The 22,367-nt window shown below is 39.2% G+C and overlaps 1 protein-coding gene and 1 long non-coding RNA gene across 10 annotated transcripts in view; one reads left to right on the forward strand and one right to left on the reverse strand.

Moving 5' to 3' along the window:
- Nucleotides 1-9,988, reverse strand: part of dgkg (diacylglycerol kinase, gamma) — a 546,249-nt gene extending 536,261 nt beyond the window's left edge. For 4 of the 8 annotated variants that reach the window (XM_087988715.1, XM_043693004.2, XM_087988714.1 and 1 more), the window contains exon 1: nucleotides 9,786-9,988. The gene's annotated coding sequence lies outside the window, so the exon portion shown is untranslated. The remainder of the gene's footprint in view (nucleotides 1-9,785) is intronic. The other 4 variants (XM_087988718.1, XM_087988719.1, XM_087988717.1 and 1 more) reach the window with 3 other exon arrangements.
- Nucleotides 9,989-10,101: 113 nt separating this feature from the next.
- Nucleotides 10,102-22,367, forward strand: part of LOC148149555 (uncharacterized) — a 28,486-nt gene continuing 16,220 nt past the window's right edge. For both annotated transcript variants that reach the window (XR_015757586.1, XR_015757585.1), the window contains exon 1: nucleotides 10,102-10,242. This is a non-coding gene — a long non-coding RNA (uncharacterized LOC148149555). The remainder of the gene's footprint in view (nucleotides 10,243-22,367) is intronic.

A 22,367-nucleotide genomic window follows, 5' to 3' on the forward strand; every position in this document is an offset into this window, starting at 1 on the left:
TCCCATGAGACTCCAGGATGATCCTGGAGGGTTGGCTACAGAATAATGAAGTGAGTCAATGGTTTAGGTCAAACTCCATGACTGGTTTCAGTTTCTCCAATGTGATAGGTTCACCCTATACTCAAATTATAATTTGGAAGTTCTCTCTCACTAAAGAAAAAAGTGACTCCAAATTTATCATATTAACCTTAATTATTCTTAAGTTAAACTTTTATCTTGACTGTGTCCTTTCCCTCAGCATATAAAAGGATGGTCGAGCTCTCTTCAAACTTAAAAGAACAAAATTATGTAATTTGTCTTGATCTTCTTTCTTCTAATGGGCTTTTTTTGTAACTAATAAAAACTGAAGAGTTGAATGCTCACAATGAAACCTTTAATATACTGGACTCCAAATGAAAAAAAAATGTTACAGAACACTACAACATCACAATCCTGCAATCAATTTGTATTTTACCATAACATTCTTTTTATACGTAAGGTTTGTAAAAACACAATAAAATTCACATTGCTGAAATAGAGACAGATTTTGTGGAAGCTTTTCATCTGGCACTCATCAAGGCAATTTGCAGGGAAAATCTCTACTAATTAGAGTCCACTGTCCAACACTCAGTCTCCTCTCAGAAAAAAAGTAAAACTGTCAAATAAAACTTCAATGCATACTTCAATGAGGAGGTCCAGTATGACCAGTGTTACTTTATTAACTTTTCTGTCCCCCCCTCTGGAAGCTCTCATGCTATATAAATTTTGGTTTCCCCTTTGAGTTAGTATTCTTGCCCTGATGATGGCAAGGCAAAAACTTTAGACAGTGTGTATATGTTTCAGTAGTAACCAAGTTCTAGACGATCAATAAAATCCTATTAATTTTTTCACACAGATCTGTAGCTTGACTTCCATGTTATCTAATTGACACAAGTATATTCAATAATCACATCCATACTTTCATATTTCTATGTAGCCCAAAAATATGAACTCCTGTAATAAATTATGAACTCGAAGTGCAAAATGTATTCCCAGATTGTTTGTATGCAGCCTGGAGCTCACAATGTTTAAAGTTTAATCTGGTTTTAAATCTCAACCGTAACACAAATATATATTAGGTAATGTTTAAAAACTAAAAATAAAATTTTAAATGACATGTAAGGCCACACCTTGGAGGCTAACATTTAGATCAGTGATTTGGAGACACCCAAGGAACAGAAAAATTTATACCGACACAATACACCAATGTTCCTTATGCTCATATTCAAGTTGCTCTATTTTACCTGTAACACAGCATCTTAAACTTAACCATTTGCTTCCTAAATAATTTTCTTCTACAAAAAATTTAAAACAAAGACATTGTGTAAGTATTGCCTTTAATTTTAAAATTTATTGTAACATACATGCCACACAAATGTTAAACAATGACCATCTCCAGTAAGACACCATCTATCCTACCATTTGACATTCAATGGCATTACCATCACAAACCCCCATCAACATTGTGGGGGTTACCACTGACTCAATAAATACAGTGGCTACAACAACAGATCAGAGGCTAGGGAGATGGCTGAGTAACTCACCTCCTGACTCCCCAAAGCCTGTGAGATCACACAGAAGTGTGATGGAGTTCTCCCCACATGCCTGGATTGGTGCAACTCCAATAACACTCAAGAAGCTTGACATCATCCAGGACAAAGCAGCCAACTGGATTGGCATCACATCCACAAACATCCACTCCCTCCACCAGTGACGCTCAGTAGAAGTAGTGCATACTATCCACAAGGTCCTTAAATAGTATGTTCCAAATACATGACCACTTCTATCTAGAAGGATAAGGGCAGCAGATGCATGAAAGCACGACCACCTGCAAGTTCTTCTCCAAGCCACTTACCACCCTGACTTGGAAATACATTGCAGTTCCTTCACTGTCGCTGGGTCAAAATCCAGAAATTTCCTCCCTAATAGCACTGTGCTTCAACCTATAGCACATGGACTGCAGCCGTTCAAAAAGGCAGCTTACCACCACCTTCACAAGAACAACTATAGATATGCAATAAATTCTGCCCAGCCAGCAAGGCCCATATCTCATGTGAATAAAAAAAAAACACTCCAACTAGAACAACTGAAGTGCTCGTGACATTTTCTGCTTACACTCAGAATTGTTTCAACAGTGCCAATTCGATTTTTCAGTTGCATTCAATGCCTGAGAAAATCCTATATTAAAGTAATAAATGTCACTCAACTCTTCAATAAATAAATTGACACATGCTGCAAGATTTAATCTTGAAACACCCAAATCAAGGTTTTGATCACAAATCTAACTTCCCAAATTCTCTGATCTAGGTCGCACAGTTATTGCAAAAGCCTTAAGACTGTGATCAATATTTTAATTGCTCGAAATGCAACTGTTTTGTTTCTGACTGGAGACACAGTTGGACTAAAAAGAGAAAAGATCTCAATGATAAATAACTCAAACAAAATTAAAACTAATTTTCTTGGGGCAAAAGAAGTCAGCACTTCAAAAGATTCCCTGTAGTCAAGACAGTTTATACCTTTTCAATTACCTCAAGACTCAATATTCTACAAAAACTCCAACCTAATTTGTTTCCTGCAATATGCTGCTCACCCAACAGCACTATCCTTACTCATCCTCACCAGGCTCCTTGTTTCCTAATGCAATTAATTTAAAATCCCATGTTTGGGCAGATGGAACTTGAACCAATATCTTCTGATCCAGAGGTAGGGATTGTACACTGCACCACCTGAGCCCTTCATCTCACTTCAAATATTTGCTAATTTCCTTTACCATTTTTACAGTCTCAGTGGCACTTCCAGATCTGTTAAGGTAGAATTAATACATACAAACTGCAAAAACAGACAAAATAAAGACAAGCTAGAATATAGGATTCAACTGAAATACAAAAACTTCCTAGAATACCAAAATAGTAAGGAGAAGGTGAGGACTGCAGATGCTGGAGATCAGAGCTGAAAATGTGTTGCTGGGAAAGCGCAGGTCAGGCAGCATCCAAGGAACAGGAGAATCGACATTTTGGGCATGAGCCCTTCTTCAGGAATGAGGAAAGTGTGCCAAGCAGGCTAAGATAGAAGGTAGGGAGGAGGGACTTGGGGGAGAGGCGTTGGAAATGCGATAGATGAAAGGAGGTTAAGGTGAGGGTGATAAGGTAAATGACCTGGGATGTGCAGTGATGAAAGAGGGACTCACTGAAATCCTTGTAGAGGGAGGAAGAGAGCTTCTTCAAGGAAGGCATCCTTGTAAGAGGATTCGCAGTAGGTTAAAATCTTCTAGGAGAAAGTGAGGTCTGCAGATGCTGAAAAGGTGTTGCTGGAAAAGCGCAGCAGATCAGGCAGCATCCAAGGTGCAGGAGAATCGACGTTTCGGGCCCTCCTGAAGAAGGGCTCATGCCCGAAACGTCGATTCTCCTGCTCCTTGGATGCTGCCTGACCTGCTGCGCTTTTCCAGTAACAATTTTCAGCTACCAAAATAGTAAGGTTTAAAAGATTACCAAAAAAAATGAACAACTTAAATTATGGAGTTGAAATAAGTCATTAAAAATACAAATGCATAAAGAATAACAAATGGGCACCTTTACTGAAAAGTACAGAACAAGGAAACAATACAAATAAAACATGAAAATCAAAATGTATTGACAAATGAGAGGACATTTAATACATCATTTCATATCATTCTCCAACATAAACTTCTTTGCAATGTGTTAATCTAGAGTTTGCCCCATCACAACTTCATAATATTTCCAAAAGCAATACCTTTCTACAAATGCAATACTGCAAAATAGAGAGGCAATTGTTATTGATGAAAAGGATCAAACCCATCAGAATGTGCCTTACAAACCAGAGGCATATCGACTGTCAGAAGGTGACAGCTGGAATCCTAAACTGGCATTATTAGAAGGAGACAATAGAAGTCCCCTCTCGAAGGTCAAGTTGAACCTATATCCCAGACATATTAAATGATAATGCTGAGCCGCCATTTAGAAGTTGATATTTAAGCATTGAGAATAAATTTCAATACGTTTAGTGCTTAAATTGTTTGACATAAAGTTTTATAGCCTGTGTTTAGTTCACAATGAAAAATACGCTTTCTTAAAACTGCTCAAAAACCTAGTTCAAGTTTAATATTGTCATATACAGCACATTAATCTACTATAGAATTCAGAGCTCTAGTTTAACATTGGCATGTCACACAGTAGAAAATAAATGATAAAAATCATTGATGAAATTAACTTTTTTTTGCATTCTATCTATAAAACAGTTTCCAGTTTACGTGAATAAAGCAGCTAAATGTTAAATTAATCTGGTGTCTCAGCTTTAACTCATTGGTGGGAAGCACTTACTTGGGACATTGTGTGAATTTTCCTGTTAATTTTAGATCACCATTCTTCTTTGGTATTGCAAAAATCTATCAGTCATGCTTTTATTTGTTTTGTACAAGGCACGCCAAAGTGAGAACAGTTAGGTGACATGCATAACAATGATGCCAGTCCTGCACTAAGTCATAGGCATCTAATGGTGAGACCAGTTTTACAATTTCCGTAAAGTATGGCTGCAAGATAAGGTCTACAACTATGTAGAGAGCATGTAATAGCGAGAGCTCAATGCTCGAAGCTGATAAAGAAAACAAAGATGTAGTACTTTGAACTTTCCTAACCCAAACACAACTAAGTACTCACTGCAGTACCTTTTTGATTTAGAAACCTGAACAAAGAAGGTGGCTGACAGTGCAGTTCACCACCAAGACTGGAATATGTTGAGCCAAAAGATGGATTAATAAATGAAGAATTTTAAGTAGATCGCAAGGCGTTAAAAGAACTGAAAACTAAAATATAACTCCTACTCTTCAGCTATCTGGTAACCATATGTTAGATCACACGACAAAGCAGTAAAACAAATGTACCTGAAATTATGTTTTTTTCATGTTCCCTACCTAAATTATAAACTACATGTTTTGGCTTAATAAGGGCAGGGCTACATTTTCAGAATGTCTTACATTAGTGGGCGGCACGGTGGCACAGTGGTTAGCACTGCTGCCTCGCAGCGCCAGAGACCCGGGTTCAATTCCCGACTCAGGCGACTGACTGTGTGGAGTCCACACGTTCTCCCTGTGTCTGTGTGGGTTTCCTCCAGGTGCTCCGGTTTCCTCCCACAGTCCAAAGATGTGCAGGTTAGGTGAATTGGCCATGCTAAATTGCCCGTAGTGTTAGGTAAGGGGTAAATGTAGGGGTATGGGTGGGTTTCGCTTCGGCGGGTCGGTGTGGACTTGTTGGGCCGAAGGGCCTGTTTCCACACTGTAATCTAATCTAAATTTGTAAAATTTTAATCACAGTAGAGTTTTAACGATAGGATAAAGTTATTATAGAACATTGTAGATTAGAGTGGTGCTGGAAAAGCACAGCAGTTCAGGTAGCACCCAAGGAGCAGGAAAATCGATGTTTCGGGCAAAAGCCCTTCATCAGGAATAGAGGCAGGGAGTCTACAGGGTGGAGAGATAAATGAGAGGAGGGTGGGGGTGGGGGGAAAGTAGCATAGAGTACACTGGGTGAATGGGGGTAGGGATGAAGGTGATAGGTCAGAGAGGAGGGTGGGGGAGAGTAGCAAAGAGTACACTGGGTGAATGGGGGTAGGGATGAAGGTGATAGGTCAGAGAGGAGGGTAGAGTGGATAGGTGGAAAGGAAGCTAGGCAGATAGGACAAGTCATGGGGACAGTGCTGAGCTGGAAGTTTGGAACTGGGGTGAGGTGGGGGAAGGGGAAATGAGGAAACTGGTGAAGTCCACACTGATGCCCTGGGGTTGAAGTCGATTTTCCTGCTCCTAGGATGCTGCCTGAACTGCTGTGCTTTTCCAGCACCGCTCTAATCTAAAATCTGATTTCCAGCATCTGCAGTCCTTGCTTTTACATTGAACATTGCAGCACCATTCTGCTACATCACTGAGTATCAGGGCCTGCACTTATACTCGCTAAATCCTCAACATGATTTATCAATATCAGCATTATCATCATGATAATGCTGTAAATTGGGGATTAAGCAATTTTTCACAGGCAAAAATGTCATCTGGGCTATTCTCATATCCAGCGGTGTTCTAAAGTCAAATGAAACGAGAACAGCAAGAAGAAAACAGCAAGAAATTACAACTTTTTTTGCATTTGATCTGATCACAAGAATATATTGCATACAATATTAGCTTCTATTTACTGCGTACACCTAACATATTTTCTGGATACCTCATGGCGCCTTGTACAGTTACGTATACATTTACAACATTAAAAGAACAATATAAAATCAAGTTATTGCAATAAAATGTTCCGAGGCATTTCACAGAAGCAATATTGTATAAAATGAGAACCAAATATGAATATATTAACTTCTGTTTGGGGCATCTTGCATTGCTCTGACAAATATTCAAAATCTCTGTGTGGGATCTGAGCTTTTCAAAAGAGTGAAAATCAAAATGTGCAGGTACAGATATAGTAGCCAATGTAAATCAGCATAATTATCTCATGATGCAAAACTGAATCCACTTGAAAAGTACATGTTCTATTTTCTCCTCTCCATTATCTTGTGTTTAGTTTATCATCAAAATGTTTAGACATTTGAAAAAAGAAAAATGGCACAAAAGCATACATGTTTCAGTAGGTGCTCTCAGCTGGATCTTTTGATGTTATCCAAATCACTGAAAGGTTAGCAATGATACTAGTTTAAATAGTTAATACAGTTACAATATTTGAGTTTTACATCATCCTGTTGCACAGGTCTTGAAAGACTTGCAATTATGCAAGAAATGTTTGTCAGGATTTTGAAGTTTGGGTCATACTGACATAGGGAGTGTACTTTCTTTTGAAGAAGTAGCCTATACTTTGGATGGATTTCTTCCTCATGCATAAAGTCAGATGGAATGGGACTTATAATACTTTGTCTCTGAACAACCTGATAAGAAGAGGCAGATTTTTTTTTAAGACTGTTTTTACCCTTCCTGACTTATACAATATGGTTCCAAACATGTGAGGAGCACCTGCCTGAACAGTCACCTCTGAGGCCACCCAACCTGTGTACATCATAGTCAAACTTGCCTTGTTTATACCTCATGCCCAAAGTGACCCTGTCAGAGCCACTGAACCCGGCCATCCTTTCTTCATTTTTACAACAGTGGCTTTAAAACCCATGGTTTATGTTGTAATTGCCATTCTGACTAAGTTCAAATAACTGAGCACTGGCAGGATAGAACTGCTTATTGCTTATTCAGCGAAACATCAGGGATAAGCACGTTAGTTTAAAACTTTTTTACACGTGTTGTTTAATAAAATAGACATGGCTATCTATTGACATTTTAAAGAACAAAAGCTAATTTTAATCCAAGAATGGTTTTCTTTAAAAAGATATTTCTTCAAATTTTAATAACCTACTTATAGTTTGGCAGCAACTGACTATATTTTTCCTGCAATAAATCAAAATGCCTCTTCCTCAATTTTATTTCACAAATTATTGAAACATTTCTTCCTTGTTGCATTTTCCAATCCATGAAAGAAAAGTAAAACAGAAAATATTGGAACACAGCAAATCTCAGAATCTGAATTTGTTAATATTTCATTCCTTGGGAGCTTTCAATGTGAAACCTTAATGATCTTTTTCTTGTTTCACATTTTTCCCCACATGTTTAATTTCAGTCCAGGGACGGGCCTGTTAATAACAAGTATTAATTTTGAATAGATGCAATTAATATTGAGGCCTTTCACTTATCTGTGCATGTTCCTCAAAATGACATTCTACTACACTGGTTATTCACACTACTCATATTGCAGTCTTAAAATCCCTTCATTTCCATACAGGCAAAAAAAGACATGTCACAAAATATTAATGAAAGCCACGAGATCAAAACAAATCTCTAGTCCATGAGCCCACTAGCTACTGAGAACCACTCAACCGACAAGTTAAATGCCTGTGGCTAAAAAGCTATTAACAAAAAAAGGTCACTCTTCTCATAAATCAGAGAAGCCTTTACTGCACGTTTTTAAATACAACATAAAAGAACATCTATTTCTTAACATCCTAATTTGAGTCGTAATACGAAAACAACCAAGTTCAGAAGTAAAATCAATTGCAAAACACCATTTTGTAATGCAAAGCAGACTGATCATCTCAAGGACTGCTGATAAAATGAAAGGAACACTGAAACGCAATTGCTCTAGTTCATCTGTGATGAACTTTATCGATGGCAGGATTTTGAATGGTAAATGAGATCTGAGGAATGCAAAACCATGTATAGCTGACTGGTAAACTCAGTTTCATCTGACCAGCATGAGATTTCTATTATGAATCTTAATTTAAGAAAAGATTATCAGCACCACAAAAAGAAAAACACAAATGTGCTGAGAATTCTAAAAACCAAACTGATGCAGACTACCCTTTCAATCACAATCGTTAAAACAGCAAATCTGACATCATGCTCATCACCTTGATAATTACTTATTGAATATTAAAAAGGTCACCATTAATCTGAAAGCCAATACAACATCAGAATTCATCTATTTTAGGCAGTAATTTGATCATTCCCATTTGTTTAAATTGGTGGGACTCAATAGAACAGGGTTGAACAGGCTAGAGAAATTAATTTGGATTTCTGTATTAAATCCGAAGTTCAGGTTTTTAACATTACAATCAAATGTATATATTGTACAAACAAACATACTGGGATAAATATAGTAAATTCAGACGTTAATCATCACCTGGACGAGGTTGCTAAGACACCTTTGGTTCCGACTGGCCTAAACTGAATTGATTCAATACAATTGAATTGGAAAGAATGTAGGGTCTGTTTCTGTGCTGTCTGACTCTATAACTGTCTGCAACATTAAACGCAAACTTTAATCGTTTAAAACTAGAGCAACTTACTAATATTTGCTAATTTATACATTCCAGCTACAGATCATCAAATCTGAAAACGAAGGAATGGGGGGTGGGGGGGGCGTCAATGTCAAGTTTAGAGAGTCGAGACCTACGTGTATATTTGTTGCGATGGAAAAATCCAATCGTTTATAAACCTTGCACAGACAATCTTCGCACCAAGTTGTCTTATTTCACCAATTGGTTTTCAGGACTTTTAACACTGGAGGAAAGCGTGCTGGTTTTGAAACTCTCGTCCCATCAGCTTCCTTTAAAGCTAACACTGTTACACAATGTGCAACTTTTCGGTCGCGTTCAGGCGAGCTCGCACAAGTTGTCACATATATAACTGTCTACTTGCACAAGGAGCACGTACGCTCGAGGTTTCCGCATCCCGCAACGCGTTGACTTGAACAGCGAAATCGACACACCGAGAATTAGAGACTCATGTATGAGGTGGTGGTTGTGGGACAGGAGTAGAGACTAATTAAAAGGGGGAGGGGGAGAAAAAGAGGGAGGAAAACCCACTGCAGACTTTGACAGGGGAGAAGTGAATTTACATCCCAAAGCTGAGGCAGGGAAACCAGCGCTAGCACCATCCATCTATCCCTCCCTCCCTCTGTCCGGCCAGTTCCTTCAGTACAGCCCCGAGTGACAGGAGCGAGGTACCGGCGATCGCTTTGCAAAGCGCCGCCAGCCTTTTCCCCTCGCCTCGCCCGCCCCCTCACTCTCTCAGAAACCCAAACATAACAGCGCTGCACCTTCCCAGAGACAAGCCAACAACAACAAACAACAACAAAGTCTGCCTTTAAAAAACAACAAACATTTCCACCAGCTGTGCTGTTCCATCGCCCCCCCCCCCAGCCCTCCCCTTCATATTCACTCACCTCAAAACCTCTTATCCCCTTCTCCTTGCACCCCCGGCACCAGTGGCAGCTCTTCCCTCCGCAATAAACTGCGAGTTATTTTACTTTGTGTGTGTTTTTTTGTTTGAAGAGCCGACAGTCTGGTCGTTGACTGGTTCAGTGCAAATGAAAATCTCAATCCTCTTTTCACTTTTGTTCTCTTTAAAAATGTGCCCTAAGATTCTCCAGTGCTTGCCTTGCACTACAGGAGTTTCTGATGACTGTGTCGGGTGCGCGCCCTGTCCAAACCGGTGCTCGCGCTTCCCCCTCAGCACGGGAGGGCGTGTCACGCGCACGAGCCTGAAGCTCGCTCTTGCCGGATCCAGGCGCACGCTGTGTCTCTGCAATCAGGAGCAGTGAAGCCGCTTGACTGAAACATGCAGGCTTTGTTCTGCAATGGAAGTGCGCACTGGCAATGACCGTCCTGTAATCTTAAAGGGTTTGTTTATTTATTTATTTTAAAACAAGGACTTCCTTCAATACTCCCCAAACGCCTTGCAAAATTTAAAGACCTGTGCTGAGAGGGGGCTTTTCCGAATCTCGGGACGTCCCAATTCACCTCTCAGACTGTGTAATCATTCATTGTACTGTAAGGAAAACTGTAGTGATACAACACAGTGTAAAATCGCACACATGACCCTGAGCAACAAGCAGTCACTAGGAAACTGACGGCAGGATTTGCTGTGAGTATTTTGGAAAGTTACGTGTCTCTGGGCAGGCTAGGAGGCTGAGGTGAAAGTGAGGACTTGCAGATGCTGGAAATCGGAGTCTCGATTAGTGTGTTGCTGGAAAAGCACAGCTGGTCAGGCAGCATCCAAGGAGCAGAAAAATCGACGTTTCGGGCAAAAGCCCTTCATCAGGAGGCTTAGGTAGTACGCTCCATTCAGTGCGATGATCCGATGGATTTTATAGCACCGTTGGTGGTGTTTCGGAAAGGAAATCTCATCGCCCGCTCTGGTTGTTTTTTTTTTCAGCGGGAAGTTGTCCCACGAACTGCGGCTGATCACTTTCAGGATTTTTTAAATTGAAAACGACAAGTGCTGGAGATCACAGCGGGTCAGGCAGCATCCATGGAGAGGGAGAGAGAGAGAGAGGGCATGCTAATGCTCCGAGTTTAGGTGACTCCTCAACTCAGAGCTGGGGGGGGGGGGGGAACACAACATTTACACGATAGTTTTCGGTAGGAGGCAGTGGGTGCTTTTGTTGTAAAGATGTTGATGGTTCAGATTCCAGCATCTGCAGTAATGTGTTCCTTCAGAATGTTTATGTTTGGTGAAAAAGCACTCATTGCGGGCAGTGAATTGGTGAATTTATCGCAAGCTGGGTATATAAAATGAGTTTCCTCGGTTGGAGCCGAAATAAACACGAGCACGCGTGGAAGGGGGAACCCTCTGAACACTTGGGCAATAACTTTAAATTGAGAGAGAGAGAGAGAGAGAATCCACATATCCTACGCTTTCATGGGGGCGGGGAATGACAATTTCGCTAATTTCGACCTAATGAATTAAACGCCAGGAACACGTGGGTTGTTTTCCTCATCTTGCAAAGCACCGATCGCTGGCGAATCCGGCTTCGCTCCTGATGAAATGATATTGCCCAATGTTGTGATAGAACCGACTAAATCGTTTCCCTTCACAGAAAAAGCGAAGTAAACAGCAGGATTGTCTTGGTTGCTATGACTTCGTCCGAATGTAAACACGACATATTTTGGGATATGACGCCAGCTGCCATGAGGACAATCCTTTATATTTTCCAGTGTGCAGTAATGTAGCTGCATGGGGCCAGGAAAGTTTAGAAATGTCGTAAGCATGAGTTTCATAAGCTGCTTTCTCTGCAAAATATATAAAAAAAGAAAGGCGCCCACACATAATCAATCACATTTCCATCTGATTTCCGATTTCATGGGGGGAGGGAAACGAAGCTGCATTCTAACACTCTCAAATTCCGATTAAAGTGACACAACACATTTGGACTGCAATCAAAAACAGGTTGCCGGGAAGGTCACGAATTTGCGGACTGGTTGCATTTTCACCTCTCGGCTGAGGAAGCCTCAGCGCTGCTCCCTGACGGATAACAACCGATTGAGATACTTACTGTTGAATAACTGATAATCGCGGTTGCAAAAATAGTTCAGACTAAATGTTGCAAAATTACAGATTCTGGGCTGTAGCGTTTCGGTTATGAAGAGAGATTGGACAGACTGGGATTGCTTTCCTTAGAGCAGAAGGGCCATGGTTGAGATGCATAAAATTCCACTGCTAGGGTAGACAGGAAGAGGTTTCTCCCCAGGTGGAGGTATCAATGACCAGGAGGCATAGGTTTAAGGTGCAGAAGATTTTAGAAGGGATATGAGGAAAAAACTTTTTACTCAGAAAGTCTAAGGGATATGCGACCCACTGCCTGTAAGGATGATGGATGCAGAAGCCTTTATCACTTAAAATGTATGTGGATGTGCACTTGCAATGTCAGGGCACAAGGCTGTGGGCCACATGCAGACAATTGGGATCAGAATAGTTAGGTGGTTGTCTTTGACTAGCATAATTCCTGATGAAGGGCTTTTGCCCGAAACGTCGATTTCGCTGCTCCTTGGATGCTGCCTGAACTGCTGTGCTCTTCCAGCACCACTAATCCAAAGGGCCCTTTACTGTGCTGTAGACCTCAATGACCCTATAAACACACATGGTCAGAAGAAGTTGAATCATGTCAAACTCTGCAATTGTTTATCTGTTGATTCTCTACAAAGTCTTTGAATGATTCTGTTGCAATCTTATCTTAATAGTTAAACTTTCAGAGTTAAGAAAATATTTACAATACCTGCAGTTGGTTTGAAGGCTTTTCTTTCTCTGCAGGGAGTATTCTGAATGAGATAATGTGTAAAATGGCTGAAAACCACTTTCTTAATACTCTGTATGGCTATTTAGATTGTACCCTCTCCACCAGTCAACAAAATAGCCATTTTGCTTTTCAGAAGTTTTCTTACTGTTGTTTTACATGTGATTCCATCATCCTGTTGCACAACTCTTAACTGTGACTATTGTATTTACCTCCCAGAAGATTACCAACAGTCTCCCTCACAAATTCTTTTTCCATAGTGTTTCTTTAAATCCCTAATCATGCATTGAACTGCAGTTAGTTCCTTGGACATGTTTCTCTATCTTGATCTCTCAGCTTCCAAACTAATTCACAGATAATTCTAAAAAGACAATGTCTTGTTGCTTATAGAAGTAATTTTAAATGATTGCTCCAAAACTCATTGGCTTTGCAAATGCCACAAACATGTACTTTAATTTAACAGTACAAAAACATTCATTCTAGAGTTAGCTTTAACTCATTTGGTGCCACCAACACCTGACTAATTTCAAACTGAGAGCTAACAGAACTAAGGGAGTGCTGCATTATCTGAGGTGCTGCTTATCAGAGGTTCAGATAGTGGGACTGAGCTACCTGAAGTATAATGAAAATGCATGTGTTAGTATTATGATAAGGTATAAAATGGCCTGATACTGACATCAACAGTCACATGCTATTGAGCTGGTGAGGACAGAATAACCTGTATTAAAGTCATATTACAAAAATCCGGATTCCATATACAAAATGAAGAGTTAGTTGGAGTTCCTGAGAGCCAAGACAATAGTCACTTCTCTGTGAGATAGAGTCACAATACAACATGGAATGGAAATGTGCAGACAATGTGAAGTCTGTCAGCAGAACAAGGTTGAACACAAAGTTCTAAACCTCACAGCAGCCTAGTTCATGAGGGGTGATTAGCTATTAGCTATTTCAGTGAAGCCAAAATAAACCTACTGACCAGAATGCATAAAGGTTGTTTCCACTGTATTTTCCTGATGTCCCAAGTCAATGAACCTTCTTGCAGCTAAATCCAACAAACCGAGATCATTCATCTCTCTTGCGCAAATAGGTGTGAAAATGCAGACTAAACATTAACTGCACTTCACAATGTAATTAATTCAGTGTAAATGTTATAGAACTTTTTATGAGGTGGAATAGGAGGTTTTAGTTACTCAATTCCTCCATATTCAAATGTTGATATTCAGTTCATGTAGCATTGATATAATGGTTTTAATTCTGCTGTGTTGACAGGAAATGTCTGGGGTAGCTCTGTTACATTAATATGAGAGAGAACCTTAGTACAGAAAGTCAAAGGGTAGAATCAATCTTGGTCGGGATAAGAATGAACAAGGGTAAGAAATTATCACCAAAAGAGAGGGAGTGAATTGAATTATTTATACTGTTCTCCTCTTCTACCAATAACAGAGGTGATTTTAAAATTTTCTTTTCCTTTTTGAAATAGGCAGTGGCATGTTTACTGAAGCCCTATTTGTGAAGTTCAATTTTATCGTGACCTGCAACAAATTCTTTACGGTTAAAATTGTATAGGGTTTATTAATGCATTCGAACCACATGAGAGATTTTATCACATGAGAGACAAGCATGCAAAGAAGAAAGAAAGCAAAAATGATACAATAATGAATCGCCTAAAAACCAAAGGTATTGGCATTAATTCACATAGATTAGTGTCCAGCAAGTCAATGTCCAGTAATTCATGGAGTTGATGGTCAGGCAGACTTCCTACTTTGAAGGAGCTTGGATGGAATTGGAAGTGCAGCAACACAATTCTTGAAGATGAGAAATTTGTTCACTTTTCAAGAAAAATACAAAATTCTTCCCAAAAGCAGCGTTTTAAGGAAGGTACAGACACCAGACAGGCTTTTAGATTAGAGTCAAGATTAGAGGGGTGCTGGAAAATCGCAGCAGGTAGGGCAGCATCCGAGGAGCAGGAAAATCGATGTTTCGGGCAGGAGGCCTTCATCAGGAATCTTGGTGGAGAGCTCCTGCCCGAAACGTCAATTCTCCTGCTCCTCAGATCTGCCTGACCTGCTGTGCTTTTCCAGCACCACTCTAATTTTGACTCTGATCTCCAGCATCCGCAGTCATCACTTTCACCTCGGCTTTTAGGTTAACCTGGAGCTGCTTGATTTCAAAGTTTATGAACTGTTCAGAATGAAAGCTATTCAAAAACCATAAGCTTTAGTAATGTGGCTGTGGATTCTGGATGAATTACTTTGTTAACGTGATGGCTTAGATACATCTGGTCATCACCATGGTGTGTTGCACGAGATAAGCCATGGAGCTATAATCACCATCTCAGACTTAAGATTTTGGCATTTTCTTTCAACCAAACCCAAATGGGGAGATGCATGGTCCATGGGTTCATGAGGCCTTTTCTCCATTGAACCTTTGAGGGCACATAATGTGGTTGCTGGTACCTATCATAAGTCCAACAATTGCCCACTTAATTAATTTAGAAAAAAAAGATTTCTCTTCATGCTTTGTGAGCATAGCAGTGTCACTTAGGAGAGTAGCTTAAAAGCCTCCTGAAAGCTTTACTGCAAGATGGAAAATACAGGAAGAGATAAGAGGACCTTGTAAGAAGAGTATTCCAATAATCATGGGTGGTTTTAACCTTCATGTAGATTAGACAAATCAGATTGGTAAATGCAGCCTGGAAGATGAGTGCAAAGAGTGTTTTTGGGAAAATTTCTTAGAGCATGCATTCTAGTGCCAACCAGAAAATAGACTGTTTTAGACCTGGCAACGTTCAGTGAATTCAAATTAATTATTAACCTTATAATAAAGGAGCCTAAAGGCATTAGTGATTGTAACATGATAGAATTTCACATTAAGTTTGCAGTTGAGAAGTGTGGGCTTAAGACTGGTGTCATAAACATGATTGCAAGCAATTACAAGAGTATTAAGACAGAGTTGGCAAAATGAAGTTGCAAAATAGATTAAAATATAGGACCGTAGAGAAACAGTGACAGACATTTAAGTGATGTCCCATAATTCTAAGCCAAGAAAAATTCCTTTGATTATAAAATGCTCAAAAGAAGGTTGCATTAGCTGGTAGGTCAGAAATCTGAACAAATTTCAGAATAGCAAAATATGATATAAACATAATAAAGGTGAATAAATGAGAGTATGGGGGAAAGCTAGCTAAAAATATAACAAATAGATTTTATAAAGGAAAGAGTAACTGAAGTGAACGCTAGTCTATTAGAGGGTGAGAATAGGAAATCATGGAAATTAAGGATATGGTGGAAATGATAAACGTCATTTTGTGCCTATCTTCACTAGGAAGACACAAAAAACAAGAATTCTTGAAAATCATGTAGTAAAAGGCAGGGTGGAACTTAAACCATCACAAGGATAAAGATTTTTGGAAAAATAGTAACCAGGTTAGCAAGTCCTCTGAACCTGGTCTCCCTCTTATACTAAGGATGTTGTGAAACCTGAAAGAGTTCAGAAAAGATTTACAAGGATGTTGCCAGGGTTGGAGGATTTGAGCATTGAGGACAGGCTGAATAGGTTGGGGCTGTTTTCCCTGAAGCATCAGAGGCTGAGGAGTGACCTTATAGAGTTTATAAAGTCATGAGGGGCATGGAAAGGCTAAATAGACAAAGTTGTTTCCCTGTGTTAGGGGAGTCCAGAACTGGAGGGCATAGATTTAAGGTGAAAGGGGAAACTTTTAAGAGGGACCTAAGGGGCAAATTTTTCACGCAAAGAGTAGTGCATGTATGGAATGAGCTGCCAGAGGTTGTGGTGGAGGCTGGTACAATTACAACATTTAAAAGGCATCTGGATGGGTATATGAATAGGAAGGGTTTAGGGGATATGGGCCAAGTGCTGGAAAATGGGACTGGATTAATTTAAGCTATCTAGTCAGCATAGACGAGTTGGACTGAAAGGTCTGTTTTCATGCTATACATCTCTCTAACTCTATGTTGGTTTTATTTTCAACTCTTAAAATAACTGGTTACAAAGGTAATAGTTGCATTTGTTGTGAGCTTTCAAAACTCCCTACATTCTGAAATGGTCCCAGCAGATTAGAAAGTCGTTAATGTAACACTTCTGTTCAAGTACTGAGTGAGACAGAAAACAGGACGCTTTCGGTCAATTCGTCTAATGCCTGTCTTGAGAAAGTGAAATTAATAAGGAGGCTATTGCAGGGCATTTGAAAACCATTATACAGAGTCAATATGGTTTTGAAAGAAACACTGTTTAATTTATTAGAGTTCTTTCACAAAGTAACATTCAAGGGGAAGCTACAGATGTGGTGTATTTGGGTTTCTCAAAAACATTCAATGAGGTACCTCAGCAATGGTTACAACACAAAATAAGAGCTAATGGTGTCGGCTTAACATGTTACCATGGACAGAACATTGCTTAGCTAACAAGAAGCTAACAGGAGAGGCATAAATGGATCCATTTGGGGTTGAAAGTCTCTAACTAGTGGAATGCAACAGGGGATCACAGCTGGGGCCTTTATTATTTATAATCCATTTCAGTTTCTGGAGGTCAAATGTATAATAGCTAAATTTGCTGGCAACGCAAAAACATGTAGGAAAATAAGTTGTTAGCAGGACATAGAGTCTGTAGAGGAATTTCGATAAGTTAAATGAGTGAATAACAATTAGGTAGATGGAATATATTGTGGGAAAATTAGGACCTTGTCACTTTAGACAAGATAAATAAAAAAGCAATATGTCATAGAAACTGGGCGAGATTACTGAAAACTCTACCTTACAGCAGCATCTAAATGTCCTAGGACATGAATCACCAAAGGTTAGTGTTAAGTTCCAAAAAGGATCAGGACGACGAAGCTTTAAACAGCAAGAACTTTATTATGGAGATGTTTACTCTCCAAGCAGTTCAAAAGGGCAGATCAGTCTCTTAAAGTGATAATCCACCATACTTAAATATGCAACAGTTAGAATGCAGGTGCAGCAAGTGATTTGGAAGGCAAATAGAATGTTGGCATTCATCATAAGAGGAATCGAATATAAAAGTACAGTAAACTTTGTTTTAACTGGCACGTCAAGAACTGGCACTCTCAATAAACTGGCAACAATGATATACCTCAAATACTGGAAGTTTACTGTATTATTGCAATCCCCAAGTAGTTAGTTTAGTGTGTGAGTGAGAAGGCTCTCTGCTGTTAAGTTTATTTAAAGCAAAAAAATTGCATTATTATTTAAGTGATTTATGCTGTAAATAAAATTTTAACAGTGATGTTTATACCCCCAGCATTATGTCTCTATTTCTTAGTGTGCGTTTTGACATTGATTATGTGGACCTTTTGATCAACTGGAATATTTGATCAACCAACACACTCCTAGTCCCATAGGTGCTGGTTAAAAAAACATTTGTTATAAGAAATGTTGCTGCAACTATAGTGGACTGTAATTCAGCTGCATTTGGAATACTGTGTGTAATTTAGGTATCTTTGCTTAGGAAAATATATAATTGCTTTTGAAGCAGTACAGAGAATATTCAATCATCTGATTCCATGGAAGTTATATCTAATTAGAAACGATTGAGCAGATTGGTTCAGATTGAGGTTCAGAAACGATGATCCCATTGAGGTTCAGAAACGATGATCTTATTGAAACACACAAGATCCAAAGAGGAAGTGACAAGGTGGATGTTGAGAGGATGTTATCCCTTGATGAGGATATTAGGGATGTAGCTTTAAAATTAGCGGATTCCCATTTAAGATTTTTTTTTTGAAAGGGTTGTTAGTCTGTGGAAATCTCTTCCCCACAGAGCAGTGAAAGCAAGGAGGTAAAGGGTTATAAGGAGCAGACCTAAAGAGTGAAGTTGAGACCACAATCAAATCAGCTATTATCTTATTGCATAGCAGAGCAGGCTTAAGGGGCTGAATGGCCTCCCTTTGTTCCTTGTTCTTCTGTATATGACCATTTGTTTCTGCAGCAAGGTGCACAGCATGAGGCAGGAAATCAGCTCCAAGGGACATAACTTGTACATGTGCAAGCTGTTGTCTCAAACTGTAAAGAGCTTTTACAAATGTATAAAAAAGGAAGTATGTAGCTAAAGTAAACATTTGTCCCTTAGAATAGAGACCAGAGAAATCATGGGAAATGAGGAAATGACAGAGACTTTGAACAATTAGCTTGTGTCTGTCTTCAAAATAGAAGAGACAAATTACATACCAGAAACAAAGGATGAGGAAGGGGCTAAAAAGAATGACAGACTTAAAGTAGTTAATTTTGGGAAAGAGAAAATTTAATAAAACAAGACTATGAGTAAAGGTTAGACAGACTAGGCTTGTACCTGCTGGTGTTTAAAAGAATGAAAGGTGACATGATTGAAATTGTAAGTTCTTGAGGAGTCTTGAAAGGGTGGATCCTCTTGTTGGGGAATCTGGAAGGAGGGAGTTACTGTTTAATAATAGAGTGTTACCCATTTAAGATAGAAGTGAGATGTTTTTAAGGCAGAGTGAGATAGATTCTTGATAACATTTCACTCCCCTGTTTATCAGTGTATGCTACTTCTACTCATAAATCATATGTTCATTTGTCCTAATACAGCCCTCAGATACAGCTAAAAGAGATTGCTGTGGATACAGCTACACTGGTTATGAATTTCTTAGATTCTGGAGTGTTCCCAGCAGATAGGAAGTATGCAAGTATAATGTTGCTGTTAAAGAATGGAGGAAGAGAGAAACTGGGAGCTATAATAATGCTGACTTCAGTCATGACAAAAATGTTGGCACCTATTCCTAAAGAATTCTTAACAATGCATGGAGAAAATCATTACATAATCAAACAAAGTCAAGGTAATTTTATGAAAGGAAAAATCATATATGGTTAACATATTGAGGGACTTTCATGATTTAAATGTTAAGATAGATAAAGAGGAGCCAATGGTCTTAGTATATGTGCCACATTAAATATTAATAAGCAAAATAAGGCCTCATGGAGTTGGAGGTGTATATAAGCACGGATGGAGGATTTATTAATGGACAGGAACTAAACGGTAGACATAAAAGGGCATTTTCAAACTAGCAAGTTGTGATCAATGGATTACCACAAGGATGTACCAGTCTACATTGATAACTAAGATAAAGAGATTAAGTGTAATGTATCAAAGTTCATTGATACAAAACTAGATGGAAATGTAAGCTGTGAGGGCAGCAATCTCCAAATATAAATAGACATGTCATGTGACTGGGTAATAAAGGGATTGTTGAAGTGTAATTTGGGAAATATGAGGCTATTCACTTTACCAATAATAATAGAAAAGAAGACCTCGGGTGAGAATGCAGCTGGGTTGACCGTGGAAGTGACTTAGTACAGACTCACTAAGTTGTTGGATGCATGGAAAGCCCTTGGATGTGAAGCTGAGTAAACTGGGCTTTCCCTCTCTGAAATCTAGCATGAAGAGAAGTAATATTGAAATAATTGAAATAAGCAAGATTATGAGGGAGTTTCATAGGACGAACACTTAGAGGTTGTTTTCTCTGACTGGAAAATCTAGAACACAGGAACAAAATCTCAGCATAAGGAGTTGATCGTTTAACACTGAGTTGAGAAATTTCTTCAATCAAAGGGTTCTGAATCTTTGAAATTCTCTATACCAGAATTGCAGAAATTGAAATACCTTTATATTTTTGCACACCTGTGTGTTTTGTCATATAAACACTTGCAGTTGAGCAGAGCATTCTGAATTTCAGAAGTGTTCACAGTAGGTACAGCCTATCTACAAATTGGTCCAGATCTTCTGATGAGGATCAGAAACCATAGTTACACATTTACTTTGAGAGTCAAAAGCAGAAATTGCTGAAAAAACCCAGCAGTTCTGACAGCATCTGTGGAGACAAAGCAGAGTTAACATTTCGGGTCCAGTGACCATTTGTCAGAACCTTGAGAGGAGTTGTCAGTTTGAATTGCCAAACCAGGAGCCTTGCCAGTTGAAGCTATCTGGTGTAATCCAGGATTCCAATCAGTCATCAGTGAAATGGGTCATTGTTAAAACCATGGTCCTTTTTCTCATGAGAATACCTACTATATTCCAGGATTTAAAGGCCTTGAAGCTACTTTCACAGATACTGAAAGAAGAAAAATGATTAAGGCCAATGAGGAATTAGGGTAAGGCCAGATGATTTGGGGGTATTGAGTGCCTGGCTGGTGAGAGCATTGGGTGCCAGATGGGTGAAAAGTTAAGGGGCCAGTGGGAGGGAGGTAGGGTGACAGGTGGGTGAGGGACTAGAGTGGCAGGTGAGCAAGGGTAGCTCTCCAGGTGGGTGAGGGATGTAATGCAAAGTGGATGAGAGAGTCAGGTAAGGTCTTTGAGTAGATTGTTGGGTCTGGGCAGTGCCCGGTCTTGTGACTGGAGAATAACAGGTCAGTTCGCTAAGGAAGGGTGGGACAGGTAGTTCAGGTTGGAGAAGAGTGCAGTGCTGGGTTCTTTTGGGAAATTGAGTTATGGCCATCAGCTCAATAGTTACCGAAACCTCAGCAAGTTTTAATTCTTCTAATATTTCCTGGGTAACTACCCTCTTAAGTCACCAACTCTCTAACTTGGTGTTGGGGAATTTTTCGGAGGGTCTCACACACCAGACAATTGCCATTTGAAGTTGTAACTTCCTGAGCATTTCCCAAGGAGTCAGCTGAGTTGGAACTTATATATGTTTCCAACTCGCTAGTCCTGCCTACGCTTCTGCAATGAATATCTTCCTATCGGAAAACCTGAGCCATTAAGACTTACTGTGTTGTTTATTAGCTCAGAGGTCAAACTAATCCTACAGGGAGGCTTCTGAGAATACCATGAGGACTGGATGATCCTATGCCTTATACAATGGATTCTGATGAAGGTTAATTGCCTTGAAATGTCAAATCTATTTGTCTCTTGACAGGTACTACCTGACCTGCTGTGTAATTCCATTATCTTCTGTTTTTATCTTAGAATACCTTTGTCTCTGATAAGTTGATTTCGCAATGAAATATTGAACACCGTATACAGTCCAGATTAAAAGTATCACCAGCCAACTACCTTGTGAGACATCAGTGAATTTCTCAGAATTTAGAATTATTTCAGTTTGGGGTTCTCCACTGGCATTTGCATGCAGTAGTGACATTTCTGGGGAGTTAAATTAAAAAGCAAGAATATTATTCTGGAAAATGTACATCATAAATTAATGTCACTGATGATTGTTACCTCATGGCCCCTTTTGGTCGCAACTTCCTGAACAAAGTTCAGGTTCTTACTCTCATAAATATACTTCTATTTGAGCAAGGCAATGAAAATGGCCAGTATCTCTGAAAACAAATAACTGGATGCTGAAAATCTGAAACAAAAACAGAGTGCGTAGGAGATACACAGGATCTGCTGAGAGAGAAACAGAGTTAATGTGACCTTTCATCAGAACGGTTCTGCTGAAGGGTTACTGGATCTGGAAAGTTAACTCTGTTTTTCTCTCAACAGACTTGCTGTGTTTCTCTAGCATTCTCTGCATTTGTCCATGAAACTATATCCAACTTTAAGTTAGTGCTTGGGATATGAAGAATTGAAGTGATATTACAAATTATAGAATGTAAAACGTATGTAAATGTACCTTTTCTTTAAAAAAAGAGCAAACAAAGAGTTTGCATCTGTTCTTAAATATAATTAAAGGTTCATCTCACAATGATATAAAATTCAAAATGACTATTGAAACCACTGTGTCAGACAATGAATTGCAAA

This window comes from Chiloscyllium plagiosum, unplaced genomic scaffold, assembly GCF_037043375.1.
Source record: "Chiloscyllium plagiosum isolate Xiang-an unplaced genomic scaffold, Cpla_swu_hap1 HiC_scaffold_7, whole genome shotgun sequence".
NCBI classification, from domain to species: Eukaryota; Metazoa; Chordata; class Chondrichthyes; order Orectolobiformes; family Hemiscylliidae; genus Chiloscyllium; species Chiloscyllium plagiosum.